The 14656-nt window shown below is 40.0% G+C and overlaps 1 long non-coding RNA gene across 1 annotated transcript; it reads left to right on the forward strand.

Moving 5' to 3' along the window:
• The first annotated feature begins 1792 nt into the window (after positions 1-1792).
• Positions 1793-10797, forward strand: LOC128150301 (uncharacterized). Its single transcript, XR_008238020.1, has 4 exons — positions 1793-2213; positions 2327-2523; positions 6486-6587; positions 10725-10797. It is a non-coding gene; the product is annotated as an uncharacterized LOC128150301 (long non-coding RNA).
• The last annotated feature ends 3859 nt before the right edge of the window (positions 10798-14656 follow it).

Below are 14656 nucleotides of genomic sequence, written 5' to 3' on the forward strand. Positions count from 1 at the left end.
TGCCTATCTATATTTGGAGGAAAATAAGAAGACTAAGCTAATTAAAAATTCACCCTTGCCCTGTATTCCTAAAAGTACTGTACACCCCCATGGCACCAGACATTTCAGGGTGGGCTGCCTTTTTATACAACTGGAAAGTTTAAAGCCGAGTATCCTTCTGGTTACTTTTCATTTTAGGCTCTTGTTAATAAAAAGGAATAATAATTGGGAACCAGCTCCCAAGTAGCACACTCAATTTTCCCTCTGATCCTATTTCATGTATTCTATTGTAATAAAGCATGCACGCGCACACACACACACACAAAAATCTATTAGCCCTACAATTAAACAAATAATGGCATTAACAACTCCCACTCACCGCCTTAAGCAGGTTTAGCTGGGAGAGCTGAAGCAGCTGTCTCTGTCCTGTGTCTCTGCCAGAGGTCACCATCCTGCAGTGGGATCAGCTGATCCTCCTGGATAAAATCCTGAGCAAGTGCAGTCTACAGGCTGCAGCATTAACATAAACCACCTCCAATTTCAGTTTACTCTGGCAGTAGCCTCCTAGAAAAATAAGAGGGAGGAAACCTAAGGCTGGTAACTGTTTCATCTCTTAGTATCGGATAAATCCACCTTTGATTACATTTCAAAGCCCTAAAAAACGGAACAGTCAAGAGGTTTATAATAATGTTCTGGCTTGCCATGAATTAACATGAATTCTCGTAATGAAAAAGGTCACTAGCATAACCATTGAAACACACTGCTAAAATAAGAGCTAAGAAAGGTCCTCTAAAGTTCATCCAGGTATGTGTAGACTTTAAACATTTTCAAAAATAGCTATAGCTGCTAACACTATGAAATTAAGCTACTTCCAAACCTAGGACTAGGACAAATTTGGGCATCTCCATACGGCTCTGGCAATGTTGCAATATCCAAACTATCATAGCTATGATATGAATTCTCAAACACTGGAAAGACAAGAGAGAAGGACAAGGTTCCTACTGCAGGGAGGCTATTTTTCATGTCAGACCAACAGATGATTGGCTCTAAAGCTATCAAAGTCTCTTTGGCATCCAAAGTGGAGATACAAATACTTACAGTGGATTTGCTTACTGGTAACTATAGAGAAAACAGCAGGTGGTTAAGTTTCTGGTGCACACATTTCACACTGTCAAATTCACACGAAACAGAGAAAAATGTCAGTTTTGAGTAATGGTGTGAATGAGGAGAGTGCTGAACAGTAGGTATACCTTGGAAGTAGGAAAATAATACAAAAGGAGTGCCATGGTCTTCATAATCTCCATAAACAATGAGGGCAAGATTTATTATGCTTAGTCTAGAGTATGATGCTAAGGAGTTTGAGGCTGGGATGAGGGGGAAGACTGAAACAATGAAAAACTTTCAAAAGGAGAATGATTTGTGATATCTGGAAGGGTTTTGTTTTACAGTGCTTGAACCCTGCTTACGTAGCTCCAATACCACAAAGTCCTGGTATAGGTGCATTGCGCTGAGATGAGAGGATCTTCTGTTGTGGCTTTCACTGCACTTGTCCTAGCCTCCTGTGCATGGTTTGCACTGATAGGGCTCCAGCTAGCCCCAAGACATCAAACCCCGACACAACCATCTTGTGTGCCCGTCATGTCGCCCTTCCAAACAACACGGGCGAGCCCTTTTTCTCTTGGTCATGTTTGTAACTCTGAGCGCTTCCCTGCAGCTAAGGAAAATTCAGAGCAGGTATATCTGTACAGAGACAAGCGGGATCTGGTGTCTAACATGTAAAACCTGCCCCAAGTCAGCCTCTAAAACTGCCATGCTGTGTTTTCAGGACTCTCTTATTTAAATGATCCAGAAACACTGCGAGTATGAGCAAAGAGGCAGTGTGACAATGCTGACTTGAGGCACACGTGGCAAGGGCAGGCAGGGAGCCAGCCAGCTCTCTAAAGGCAGGGGAGACAGCCCCACTTGTGCCCCAAGCAGCTCTCCTTGCTATTCCTGTCACAGGCTGCTCCGCAGAGCCTCTGCCAGCCCACGGAGGAGGGCACAGGCACATGATAAGGATAAGCAGGAACTGGAACAAGATGGCACCGGATTAATTTCCCTTTGCATGACCTATGCACCAGATTTTCTGGCATCTCAAAAGGCACAAAAAGAAACCCAATGGAGTAAGCAGGGCCCTGTGTCAGCAAAACACTTCATTTCTCAACTGAAACGCTCAGGCTGGCAGAGCTGCAAAGGTAAGGATTACTCAGTGTTTCCAACATGGTACCACGTGTTTAAGACATGACTACAAAGGGGCAGGGAGAGTGTTCATCTCATTTTCCTTTCTTCCTTCTTTAAAATAACTTAGAGTGCACAAAGAAGATGTGAAAGATGCCATTTCTGCTCTCAAAAAATCAATACAGGGAGAGGGAGTCCATTGGTTTATTACCAGGCAATGCTTTTACTATGGAACACTTTGTGGATGACCGAACAGCAAATATGACGACATCGTCACAAACATCAAGAAACTGAACAAGAAAAGGATTTATCTTCAGTTTGCCTAATGTAAGTAGTTCAATCAAGCAAAGAAAAAAAAATCTTGACAATTGTATTCAGTTAGCAATTGAGGAAGATCTGAAAATACATTTAAAAATTAAGGTCACCAAATCTGACCTTCTGTATTGTTCAGCCAATGAAGTTTCCTCCACTTACACTTTTGACCATAGCGTTTGCTTGCTGTAACTTTTTTATTAAATATTTCAGCCAACTAAAGGAAATAGCAAAACCAGAATGGAGACAAGACTTTCTTTTTCAGGGAAACTGGAAACTAACTCAGCAAAGTGGGTCAAAGGAAAAGCTGAAAAATACAAATCCATCCTACAGTTTAACTTAAGCCAGAAAGTACTAGTCTACACACAGTTCTTGTAGCACTTAATAGATAGCTCAAATTTGGTTTAGAAATCAATAGAGAGAAAGCAGAACAGCCACCTAATATGGACAAATAGGCCAGCATTTGGGACTCAGGAAAAGGCTATGCTAATAAAATAACAGAGTGGCAAACACATGTATTTGCCAAAGATCATGCAAGTCCCTTTCCACCCATTTTGAGAAACGCAGGAACCCATTAACTGTTTATCCACTAAAGCTGCAGGTTAAAGAGAGGTACCTGACAGAGAGTAAGGGCAGGAGGGCGCTGGAGATCAGGAGAAGCTCCAATGACAGACCATCTCCATCCTTTAGATGAGGCTGATGGTGGCTTTAGTTGCATTACAAGGGAGCAACGCAATGGAAGAAGGCCTCCCTCATAGATGGATTAAGAGAGATTGTAAACAAGATGGAATTGTACATTTGCATATTCCTCAGAGAGGAGAAAGTAGCTAAACCAGGAGAAAAGAAGAATAAGAGAGTGGGACTAGAAGGGAGTAGGGGAAGAAGGTCAAGGGTGTGGAGCAGGGGTTGCCTAGTCCAGGAACATACCGCTGGGATAGGTTCCCACTGGCTACAAGCATCACCACCAACTTGCAGGGTGGCTGTTTTGAGCCAGGCTCTTCTGGGGAGCACTGCGAGAAGCAGTAGGTGCACTAGAGAGGTGGGGAAGCCTCATCACAGGCCGTTTCGTCAAACTCTGGGACTCTTCATGGCCATGTCTTATGTCAGCTTTCTCCCTCACAGCAAATTTCAAGGAGAAAACATTTACAGCACCGAAAAACCTTTGAAAGGAAACTGCAAGTATTCAGGCGGATTGTTTGCAGCCATCAGACTTGTGCCCTATTTTATTCCTACAAATGCAAAGTAAATGAGAGGTAATTTGGCAATGGTGTGAAGAGGCTGTCCCTCTGAAACTCCAACCTTTCCCTCAGTTTCAGGCCATGCCACACCTCCTATTTTACTTTCAAACAGCTAACTGGCAGAGAAATCCATGATGTAATCTAGTAACTACACAAAATTAGCTTGAGCCAACTGTGAATTCATTTGTTCTTTCTAGTTGCAGTCTCTCCTTTGCTGAAACATAAAACTTGGTACGAGTCAGCATATTTCACCACATTTAAAATTATAACAACAAGGGCAAAGGCACAAAGAAAAATATCACTAGTGCAAAAGATGAACAAAGATCCAGCCTAGAGACAACCATGGCAGCAGAGCAATTTAGTATACCTGAACTACTTCACTGCCATCTTTCATTTTCTAGTTTTAGTCCAGCCTTTTTACCCTCAAAAAAAGATTTAAAAAATTGTAGTGTTTTCCTATGGATTATTAAAAAAAAAAAACCACAAAAAAATCCCAAAAACCAAACAACCCGCTAAACTAACCGTTCTTCACGCTGTTTCGTGGAATAAGACTTTTTCTGCAAGCTTTAAGTACCTCTATATGATTAATAGCAAAATAAACACCACTTGCCAAATAAATCTGCACTAATCTAATCTAACAGCATTTTACCACTCTCTGTGTTTCTCTATTGTTATACTCCTATGGAATGATTTTGCTAGCCCTCCCCTAAACCCATTGCTTCCTGTACCTCCTGCATCTCAAAGGCATGCAAATGAATCCTTAACAGCTTTTCCCCCTTCTTTGACACATACACTTTTTTTTTTTTTTTTTTTAACAGGCTAGAAACAAACGCACATATATTTATTTACATTGTGATAGTCTCCAAAGGCTCCATCCAGCGCTGTGGTTAGAGCAAACAACCAATCAGCAAAGCAAGTCCAGAGTTCAAGCAGCAGCAATCAATGCGCTGAGCTCATACGCTGGCAAACTTTGGTGTGGGTACCCACAAAACACAGAAGTGCTCACCGGACTCCAGCAGCACTGTGAGTTGTAATTGCTTCCTCTGCTAAATTGTTTGGTATTTGAAGTATGGGAATGTATTTCCTCATAAGTAGGGTTTCTACCCTTTACATTGTCATAAAAACTGATTTCCATCACCTCTGTCAATGTCTATGAGCAATGGCGATAACTAGGCACAACCCTTATTCCCAGTCAGTTAAATCTACATGGGTAGGTCAAGCGTTACTAGAACAAAGCCAAAAACCACACAGCCAAATGGAAGTATGGCTTCTTGACTTAGATAAGATAAAAAAAAGTCAAAGGCAGCATTTTCAAACATAAAGGCAAACAATAGGCCCCTTAATCTGTACTGGGACACACTTATTAAAGCCCCATCCCTCTTCAGGAATCAATTTCAGTGAAATAGGATCATTTTGGTTTAATAAGCTCTATTTTGGTTAAACCCCAGGCAAGACACCTATGAAGCAATCTACAAACTTTTAACAGCAGAGCACGGCACACAGTTCTACCAGGACTCCCCACCACAGGAAACTACAGGGCTGTCACTGTTGGCCAAGATATCCTTGTGTCACCTTGCGACGCAATTACTCCGAGCAAGCATGGAAAAGGGTTCATTATTTGCCACTCTTCCCAGTGCTGCCTCTGGCAACACTTATTGCAATAACCAGCCTCCACCGCTTACCTTGCTACACAAAGCGTGTCTCTATGTCTGTCTTCATAACCATGGAGTCACTTTTTCTTGCTGGTTGCGTGATACACCTTCTGAAAATGCATCACTTCAGGACAGAATAAAAAGCAAACAGCTACACTGGCTCTAGTATAAACAAAAGGACTGCTCCTCCTAGTCTCCACATCATCACACCTGGCTGTAAAAAGTGATGGTCAAAACAGCAAGAGCTGTCAAGGGTTAGTTTTTCCATGGGGTTTACCTATTGGGAATCTTTAAGAAAATAAATCCAGGCTTCAGGTGAGGATGCCAAACTGTGTCAGTGATCACTGAAGTGCCCTTTCCACACTTAAAAGAATGTAAGCTTGCATTTGTATTGGAGGGGGAAGAAGGTAGGAAACTTACAGCTGAAAATAGATACTATTCCTGCATTTTGGGGCCAGGACATGTCTACCAGGTGGATACAAAAGACCTCTCCCCTTTTATAATCAATCAAACCAGACATTTCAGGGAAGTCGGAACCTCCAGATGTTCTCCTGAACCACCTGCAAATATCCAAGCGTATTTAGGCTGAGCTTTAATCAGATGGCCAGCAGAGAGAATTATCCCGCTCTTGCAAGCAATTCACTGTGTGGCCTTAAATAAATCACTTGCATATGATCAGCGCTAGAGAAAAAGAAAGTTTTCTGCTCCTTTTCTTTTCATGTATAGACACATTATATGAAAACAGGCAGAAATATTGGCTGTTAGCCATAAAAAAAGAAAAAAGAAAGAAAAAAAATTGATACTTCTTTATTTATAGAGAATCTTCACTTAGTTTTGGAAAGAGATTTTGAAATGAGATCACTGTACCACAAAAGACAACTGCAAGTAAGCAAGAAAGGGGAATTTTCAGTTGGACCTGATGACGGGTATTAGGGTATTATTCCAACATAACACAAGTATCTGAGAAAATATATTAATAAAAACTTTCATTAGAGAAAATCAAGGACTGTCACAGCTCAGAAAGAAGAGAAACAGTCATCTAAGAGCTTGACAGAAAATGTAATGTTCGTCTCCCTTGCCTTTGAAGGTCACCTTTATTCTCGGTGAGATTGTCCCTCTGTAGAAGAGGTGAGCAAAGAAAGATGCATCACATATACCTGCTGATCTTCTGTACAGAATTAAGTTTCTCGTGAGGTTCCTTAGTTTTTCCTCCCGATTATCAGCTATTGATACTTTTCTGCATGTCCAGAAACCAGTTAATTTATATCAGTGGAATGGGTACATGCCTATAACCTGATCTAACTATTAAAAGATGACTCTGCCTGTAGATTGCTTTTAGGAACTGCCGTTTGAACCAGGCAGCGCCAAGGATGGATCAAAAAACCCTGGGTAAAGTGCAAGGTACAGCTGGATCACAAAATGAAATTTGATTTTCTGAGGCCCCTTTCCCGGCACCCCCAGCGCTGTGCTCCCCAGGTGCTGTGCTCATGCCCTATAGATAAGCATGAGCTGCAGTACAAAGCACAGTTGGCAGCTAATTTGGATTTAGCCATTTCACACTTGCAAGCGAGGGATTCAAAGCCAAATACCCGGGCCCCCTCCTACTTTCCAACACAGAAACAATTTAAAACAGATCTAACACCTATGTAGTACTGATTTGGTTATCTTCAAAATCCCCATTGTTCTGTTTAAAGAGCATATCCTCCTAGAATAGCCTCCTTTTGATAAACAACTCCTTCTGCATGTCAGCCAAACAACAGTTTTGGTCTTTATCACAAGTGGACCAGCAGCAGAAACAGTGTGTGGCGAAGTGGGGGAGGAGGGAGTTTTAGCTGAAAATAGAGTTCATTGTCAGCTGGACTTCAGACTCGGGTTTTTAAATAGGTCTTGGAATGTGGATATGAAGCAGTTAAAAGAACCCTACCTTCAGCCCTTAAAGGAAGAAACGTCTATTCACAACGCTTAAAAGCATAGTAGAACCTTAGGTAACAGGGTTGTTTGTGCATTGTACACAAGTGTTTCTTGTAAAAGAAGGTAAAAATATACAGGAAAAAAATATTAATACCTCAGGAAACAAAACAAAACAAAACAAACCTTTCTTAAGTAGAAACACACAACACCAAAGAACCTGGTTTAAAACAAAAAGTTTCAAAAAAGGGATGATGAAATTTAAATTTTTTTTTTAAACACATAAAAACAGATCAATAATTTTAAAAAGTTGTGTAGGCCAGAAATTTCTGTGCCTTTTACACATTTTGTAGGAAACGAATAGAGTTGCTACAAATTACTGATTTTTTTACATTCCAGGTATGTGCCTGGTGGAATGCAACCATTTCTGAAGTGTTTATTTTATGAAAAATATTAACTCTTTTCAGTAAAATATTGCTGGCATGAATTTATAATGACACTACACAGTTTGATGGTATATTTTACTTCAAATATCCCCTCAGCATGGCTGAAAATAGCTATACTTCTTCAATTCTTAGGATTAGTTGGTGAACGAGTGTGATATACACACTCTAAAATCTGCCACAAAAAACCTTTATTTTGTGTGCTCCATTAAGAGCAAGCTAGCCGAAGAAAGCTGATCTTCAAAAAGCTGATATGACTGACTTTAGTAATCATCAGCACATGTGGGAAATAGTAAAATGGAAAAAATGTACACCCAAACACAAAAAGTGATGACCAAAGCAAAATACAGGCTAAATACCATTTATAGTCTAGCTTCTGGAAATCATGCAATTCTCACAATATCCATGCGTTTTGCTAGCAACTGCATAAAATGTTCCTGTAGTTAGAGAAGATGCAGTATTCCTACTGTAGTCTTATGTTAAAAAATGTTCTTAGGTCCACAAGCTGCCAGAGAAACCACATCACTTCGTTACAAAATACTTGCTGAAAAGCCATAAGTGGCCTAAACAACATGAACTTCAACATCTCCAGCAGTGCTATCTCTTGCCAGCGCTAACTGACAGCACACCCACGCTGTGGGGTGTCCCCAGCTTGCACAAACAGGCTAGACCTCGGATAAGATGGTTGAATTTGGAAAACACTGGTGGCTGGTGCTGCCTGGTTTCTGGGTTTCCCACAGATAGATCATCTGGGCAACGTTAACTGTGGCATCCTTGTAAACACCGGCTGGACAATAATAGAGTATAACACAGGCAGCAAAGTCACCGTGTCAGACTGCTTTCCTCTGTTTTGGTGGTAATCAGATGGCACAGCCAAATGTTGTGCCTCTGGAAACGAGCTCTGGAAGTAGTTAAAGAAGCATTTACAGTACAGTCTGCAATAGATAAGGAGACAAGGCGCTCTCCAAAAGTCTTGAAAACCTATCAGAGCGTAAGTTTTTTTCTGCTGTTCAACACCAAGAGCCACAGACACCTCAAACACGACTTCAGCCAGGAAATCAGATGCTTTTCAGCAGATTTCCAGTGTTAGGGGCTAGTGACACTGGGCAAAGTCTTGGTCCGCTAACATCATATGGCAAAGCTGCCCACTGGTCAAGGAGGTGACAGAAACTCTCAAAAAATCTTACGTATAAGGCAATAAACTTTTCAGGTCTTGCAGTTACTATTTAAATAGGCCAACCAGCCTATATGCACATACATATATGCAAACCATCAAATGAAATGGGAAAAGCTTGAATCTAATTGTTTGTGATAGGAAGGAACTAACGTTTTTCTTTTTACTAATGAGTTTTTCCTGCATCTTGGCGGCAAATGTAAAATATTGCCTCAGTTCTATTTTCTAAAGAGATACAAGTTAACTCCATTCATTCAAGGCTCCATACTGAGAAATGAGGGGCAGCAAGGATTCACAATAGCTGAACTGATCTTCCTCCCATTTATGAACATCTAACTTCCTTGTAACAACTACAGTAATTGCTGCTGCAGAAGAACAACTGTTTTAAATCCATTTTGGCTAGCCTTTGCTGCAGTTTGGTGGTTGAATGGAGGAGGATGTCTTCTTCATGTGACCAGTCTCCAGAAGTTCTACCTGGACTGCTGATGAGCACTCACCCACAATATGAGAGCCCAGTCTGTGCAGCATGTTGAAAATTTCATAAGTTATAAAAAAGATGCATCAAAGGAAAATAAGTAACTCTTATAAATGTAACAATTGTTTATCCTTGTAAAAACCTAGAAATCTGCTATTACAATGAGGACAGTTGGCATTTTATGTTCGTTTCTGATTCAACTGCAAGAAAAGAGATACAAACTATCTACTCTTGCAGAGACTTTTTGTTTTCAGGAGTTTGGGGTTGGGGATGGGTTTTTTGTTTGTTTTTTTTTTGAAACTGAAATAACATACATTCAAATAAAGTATATGGTTGTTCTCCATGTAAAGAGAAATGCTTTCCATCTTTTAAAGTCAGCTACAACTGAAAGGAACTTAGAGACAAAAAAAAGGAGAAAAGCAATAGATTTCTTTTTAAGGAAAAATAATGGATATACCTAGTAAAGGAAAGACTTAAATGTAAGAACTTTGAGCAACATTTCTGGAAAAAAAAAACAGTCCATGCATTCATTCTATCATGCTGCAGACAGAAAAACGTGCATGTAGCAATTATGTGCAGATATGTCACTGAGGAAAACTAATACTGTGTTATGGAATTAAACAGAGAGATGAAAGTCAGCTGCAAACTAAAGGTGGGGAGGAAGAGAGTCCAATTTTGGACCTAGGGCTCTGACAGCATGCTTTAAATATTCAGAATACAAGCACAAGATCATCAAGATTGCTGTGAAGAAAATCTAGGTTCATTTCAATGACACAGAATGATTCCCTTAAGGAAATCAGATCATACCACAGAAATGTGGAGGCCCATCAGATAGCAGAGGGGGTTAGAGCAAAAATAGAGTCCCCTGTTCTCAATGTTCCTTGGTGTAGCTTCTACAACATAAACATTTTTCTCCCACTTTCCCTTACTTTTCTTTTGAACAAATTTGCAAATGCTTATGAAAAGAAAACAGAGACGAGATTGCATCTGGTTTGCCTATGGCGCCATTTGTTGCTATAGGGACATTACTTGGAAAAGGTGATGAGTGGTAAGTTGGTGAATTATATTAATAGAGAAACAATAGACAAATTGCTCTCAATGTTGTGGTTAACCCTTTAGTGGTCACATTTTGGGTTTTCCCTCTTCTTCAGGAGGCCCAAGCAGAGGATAATGATTACATCTCCCTGCACATGCTGCTAATTGTTTTCTGCTCCAAAATGTTAGCGTTTTTCTCCTTTTCCCTTCCATGAGCACTGTATATGTAAAAACATTTTTGGAAGTGGGGGGAAAGCAACTGACTGAAATGTTATTTTTTTCCTTATTCAGGTCCTTAAGCAGAACTGAACAACTTTTCATACTTTAATAAAAAGGATGATTTGTACCTTCAGCACAAGTCAAACACTGTCTAATGTTGTATTTTTTTTCCTGAAGGTGTAGGTGGAGAATGCATAGATTTAAAGGAAAAACTCCACCCCTGATGCCTACTGAGCAGAGAGCTGAAGCACGCAAACCACTAAGCACTTATTGTAAAGATATAACTCTGTTGAATGCAAAAAGCATCCCTTCAAGAGCCTTTAATAAGGGGAAAAAAGGCCACATAAAAATTATTTGCAGTTTCCCAATAAGCACATCAATTTACTTAATTAAATATTGCTTTCAAAGTTGCGGTCACAATAGCTCTTGTCCCTTGCCAGTTGCAGTAAGAAAGATACATTGAACAAGGATGTCAGCTGAATACTAGCATTGATATTAATGCCAACTGTCCAAAGCCTTGCCAAGTCGCTGACGTTTAGAGCAAGGACTCCCTCATTTTCAGCTCTTTTTAAGGCTTTGTCAAAGTACTGAAATTCTAGAAGCCCATTTTTGTGCATTTTGCAGAGAAATACAAGACCTTATATTTTCAAACAGGACAAGATCCATCTAATCTACCATGCTGAGGTTTTTTTAATGGAAAGTGTTTGTGTCACAAATTATTTTTATTTTCATTGCTGACTACCAGATTTTGGTCCCACATTTTGTTTCATTAGATATAAGCTCACTTTGCAAGTGCGCTCATATTTTAATTCAGATTAAAAAAAAAAAAACAAACAACTTCCCTCCCCAAAAATGCCAGTCATTTTCTGAAATGAACCTCCCACATTCAGATCACTATAGCTTGGCACCTACGTTTTTTTCTTGGTTTCTCATTTCTGCACTGGACATGGAAACTCAGATGCATTCCATTAAGTAGGTTTCTGTAGTTTTGCCTGCATCCTCAATTAACTCCAGCCTGCTAATTCTTAGTAGAAGAAATAGTTGTGTTCTCCTTCATCGAAAAGCTGTTTCTAAGTAAGGGAAGAATCCAAGAACAAAACCAGTTTTGAGCAACAGTATCATTCTGCAGCTCCCCGAGCAACAGAACTGAAAGGTAAGAACACACAAAGAGCAGTGAGAGCAGTGAAGACAAACCTTTTTTTTTTTCCCCACTGCTTTCTTCTTTTTCACTTTCATTGACAGAGGCATAAAAAGCAGCAATAAGATTTGTCCAGTGACACTGGAGGCAATGCATGATATACAAACCTATGGTACTTCTTCAGCTACCAGCAGGTTTAGTATCGCCTTTGATTCCTCTGAAACAGAAATTGCACCCATGACATTTCTTGTGGGTGCCTCAGCCCAGACTCTTGGTGGGGCTGTCTTGGTCCTTGTGGACTTTTAAGGTGAGATGCATAAATAGTTGGTCACTCATACTGCTTAATCACTCTGTTGTCAACTTCATTCCAGAGGCAACTACCTTTTAACTTTGACATACTGAACACATGCAGCTAAGACTCATATCTTCTCAAAATTAAGTGAATGGAATTTTGGCATTCTCCAGATCCACTCTTGCACTGTCATTCCATCCAAAGCCAAATGTATAGGGAGCATATGCAAAGTAGAAAACCTTGCCCTTCTGAATTTATATTCAAGGAGTCCTCCTTTCTTTCTTTTTTTTAAGACAACTTTAGTTAATCCTACTTTAATACCTAATATCAGACAAATGAGCTTATTTGCTGGGGCGTAAACCATTTTTTTTATATTATAAGGTCTAATCCATATTTGGAAATTTGTATTTTAGGACACATCACTTGTAACTTATTGAATAAAGGTTTTCTTTAAAGAGTAGTGACCTCCTAAAAAACACAATATGTCAACATGCATTTATAGTCAATTATATTTTAGTGTAACACAAACACAGACCACACCCAATAATAACCCAGCATTATTAAAAGGAAGTTAAAAAAAGCCACAAATCTAGTCCTGAATTCCTATGACACACACATAGGTCTTTAAAACAGTATTTCCACTCATCTGAAGCAGCAGCTTATGCTCATAGCCTTGTTATCTGCCTTGGAGTTAGTCTTTTAAGCAGAGTTAGAGACTTAGATTCCAAATGTTTAACCTAAATGCCATCTCAGGATTGGAACAAATGTCACTGTGGTATACAGCCATGGGAGGAGAAAAAAATAAAAATCTGAACTGTCACTCTTCAGAGCTACTGTCGTCAGAAGGAGCAGAGGGCACTGAACACCTCATAAGCCCGAGTTCTGCATTTTAATTTAATTACAGCTGTAATTTTACTAGGAAAACAAAAAACAATGACTGAATGTCTTCATGATTCCCTAGTGCATAAGTTGCACGTTGCATGTTCTCTCCATTGCTTTGTCCAGGCCTCCAAAGCCTTGGAGAGGCTGTTGCACCATTTCTTGAGGCATTTGTCCCAAAGTTTCAATGGCAAACCAAATAAGAGGCAGAGAATAAAAGGGACTATAACAGCAGAGGGTGATTCTCTCTATTGTGTAATATCACAGCTTGAAATTGTAATGCACTTAGTCATACAGAAAAAAGCAAACTTATAAATCATATTACATGTAAAAATGCTTCATATTCTTAAAGAACTCCTCATATCCCAGTGAATTCATGAGCCAGTTTTAAGTGACTCCCACCATGAAATTTTGCCCACAGAACCAGAGGCTGGATGAACAAATGTGGGAATGAAGGACCAAGTGTTAAGTCTTTGAACTTACAGGTTTGAGTTGGGTGCCTTCAGCATTATGATCATCACCTGGTACGTACATTGGGGTCTCTTTACTGCTGTATTTTTGGCACTTTCCTGCAATGCTGGCTAACATCTGACCGATACATTATTTTACAAGGAGAAGCAGAAATCATTTTCATCCCTACGGCCCAGCTAACATACCCAGTGCTCAAATCATTCTTTTGCATCTACAGTTCCTTCTGTTTTTCTGCCAACGACTAAGAGACTACAAAACCATCTCAATGTTTTTCTTTTATAAGCAGAAGTCTGCCCATAAGTCATCAAATCTGCTTTTTTCACCCCGAGATCTGCATGCAGCCCAACAGATCCTAACAGCTGGCACTGCACCACTTAATCAATCCTGGAAAACTGCCCTTTATTGCACACTGAAATAGAGAAAGACTAACAGCGTTTATTCGATATAGTGCAATTGGTCACTATTGCTTATTTAAAGAGTCTTTCATGTGCTCCAAACACTGTTCACATGCAATGCAACTGCACTATGTAACATGCTGGAAGGCAGCAGCTAACTGCACAGTTGTGGAGAAAGAAGAATTTAGTGACTCAGGACAAAAACCCAGCTCACCCAGAAAATGCTATGTGCTCTTGAATGCCTACACAGAGCAGACCGACCATTTCTACTTTGTTGTTTCCAAGGGTATGTCAGATGGCTTCATGCCACAGCAGAAGCCAGAATTTTGTTTCTCTTCTTCCAAAGGGTAAAAGGGCCAAATCAACCGTTGCTACAGGTCCTGCAATCTCAAGGAGTCTGTAGTTTTTCAAACCTAAAACTGAGAGGCTTTCAAGTAGCAGCAGTGTCTTCACACAGACACACTTTAAAAAAAAAAAGCAGCTCTTTCAATATAAGCTGCTCTTGAGAGCTCTACATTGTGCTACACTTTTTCATTCATCCTTTTTGTTTTTATCAAGCAAGGATGACTAATGTGCTATTGTGATGCTCTTTTCTCTGAAATGTGGCCAACTGAGGCTGCTTCCACCTAGTTCCATGGGTGTTTAACATTAAAAAAGAGCCCTTAGCTGGGCAATAAGTAAGTCATTACACCCCCACCTTAAAACAACAGGCCCTATACATAAACCGTGCTCTCATGTAAATCTGACCTACATAGTGTTGAAATCTTCCAATGTCAGGAAGATTTCACAAGCAATCCAATGTGTCCCATAGCTGTAAAACTGGTGTTAC

The sequence above is a fragment of the Harpia harpyja genome, chromosome 13, assembly GCF_026419915.1.
Source record: "Harpia harpyja isolate bHarHar1 chromosome 13, bHarHar1 primary haplotype, whole genome shotgun sequence".
Classification (NCBI taxonomy): domain Eukaryota; kingdom Metazoa; phylum Chordata; class Aves; order Accipitriformes; family Accipitridae; genus Harpia; species Harpia harpyja.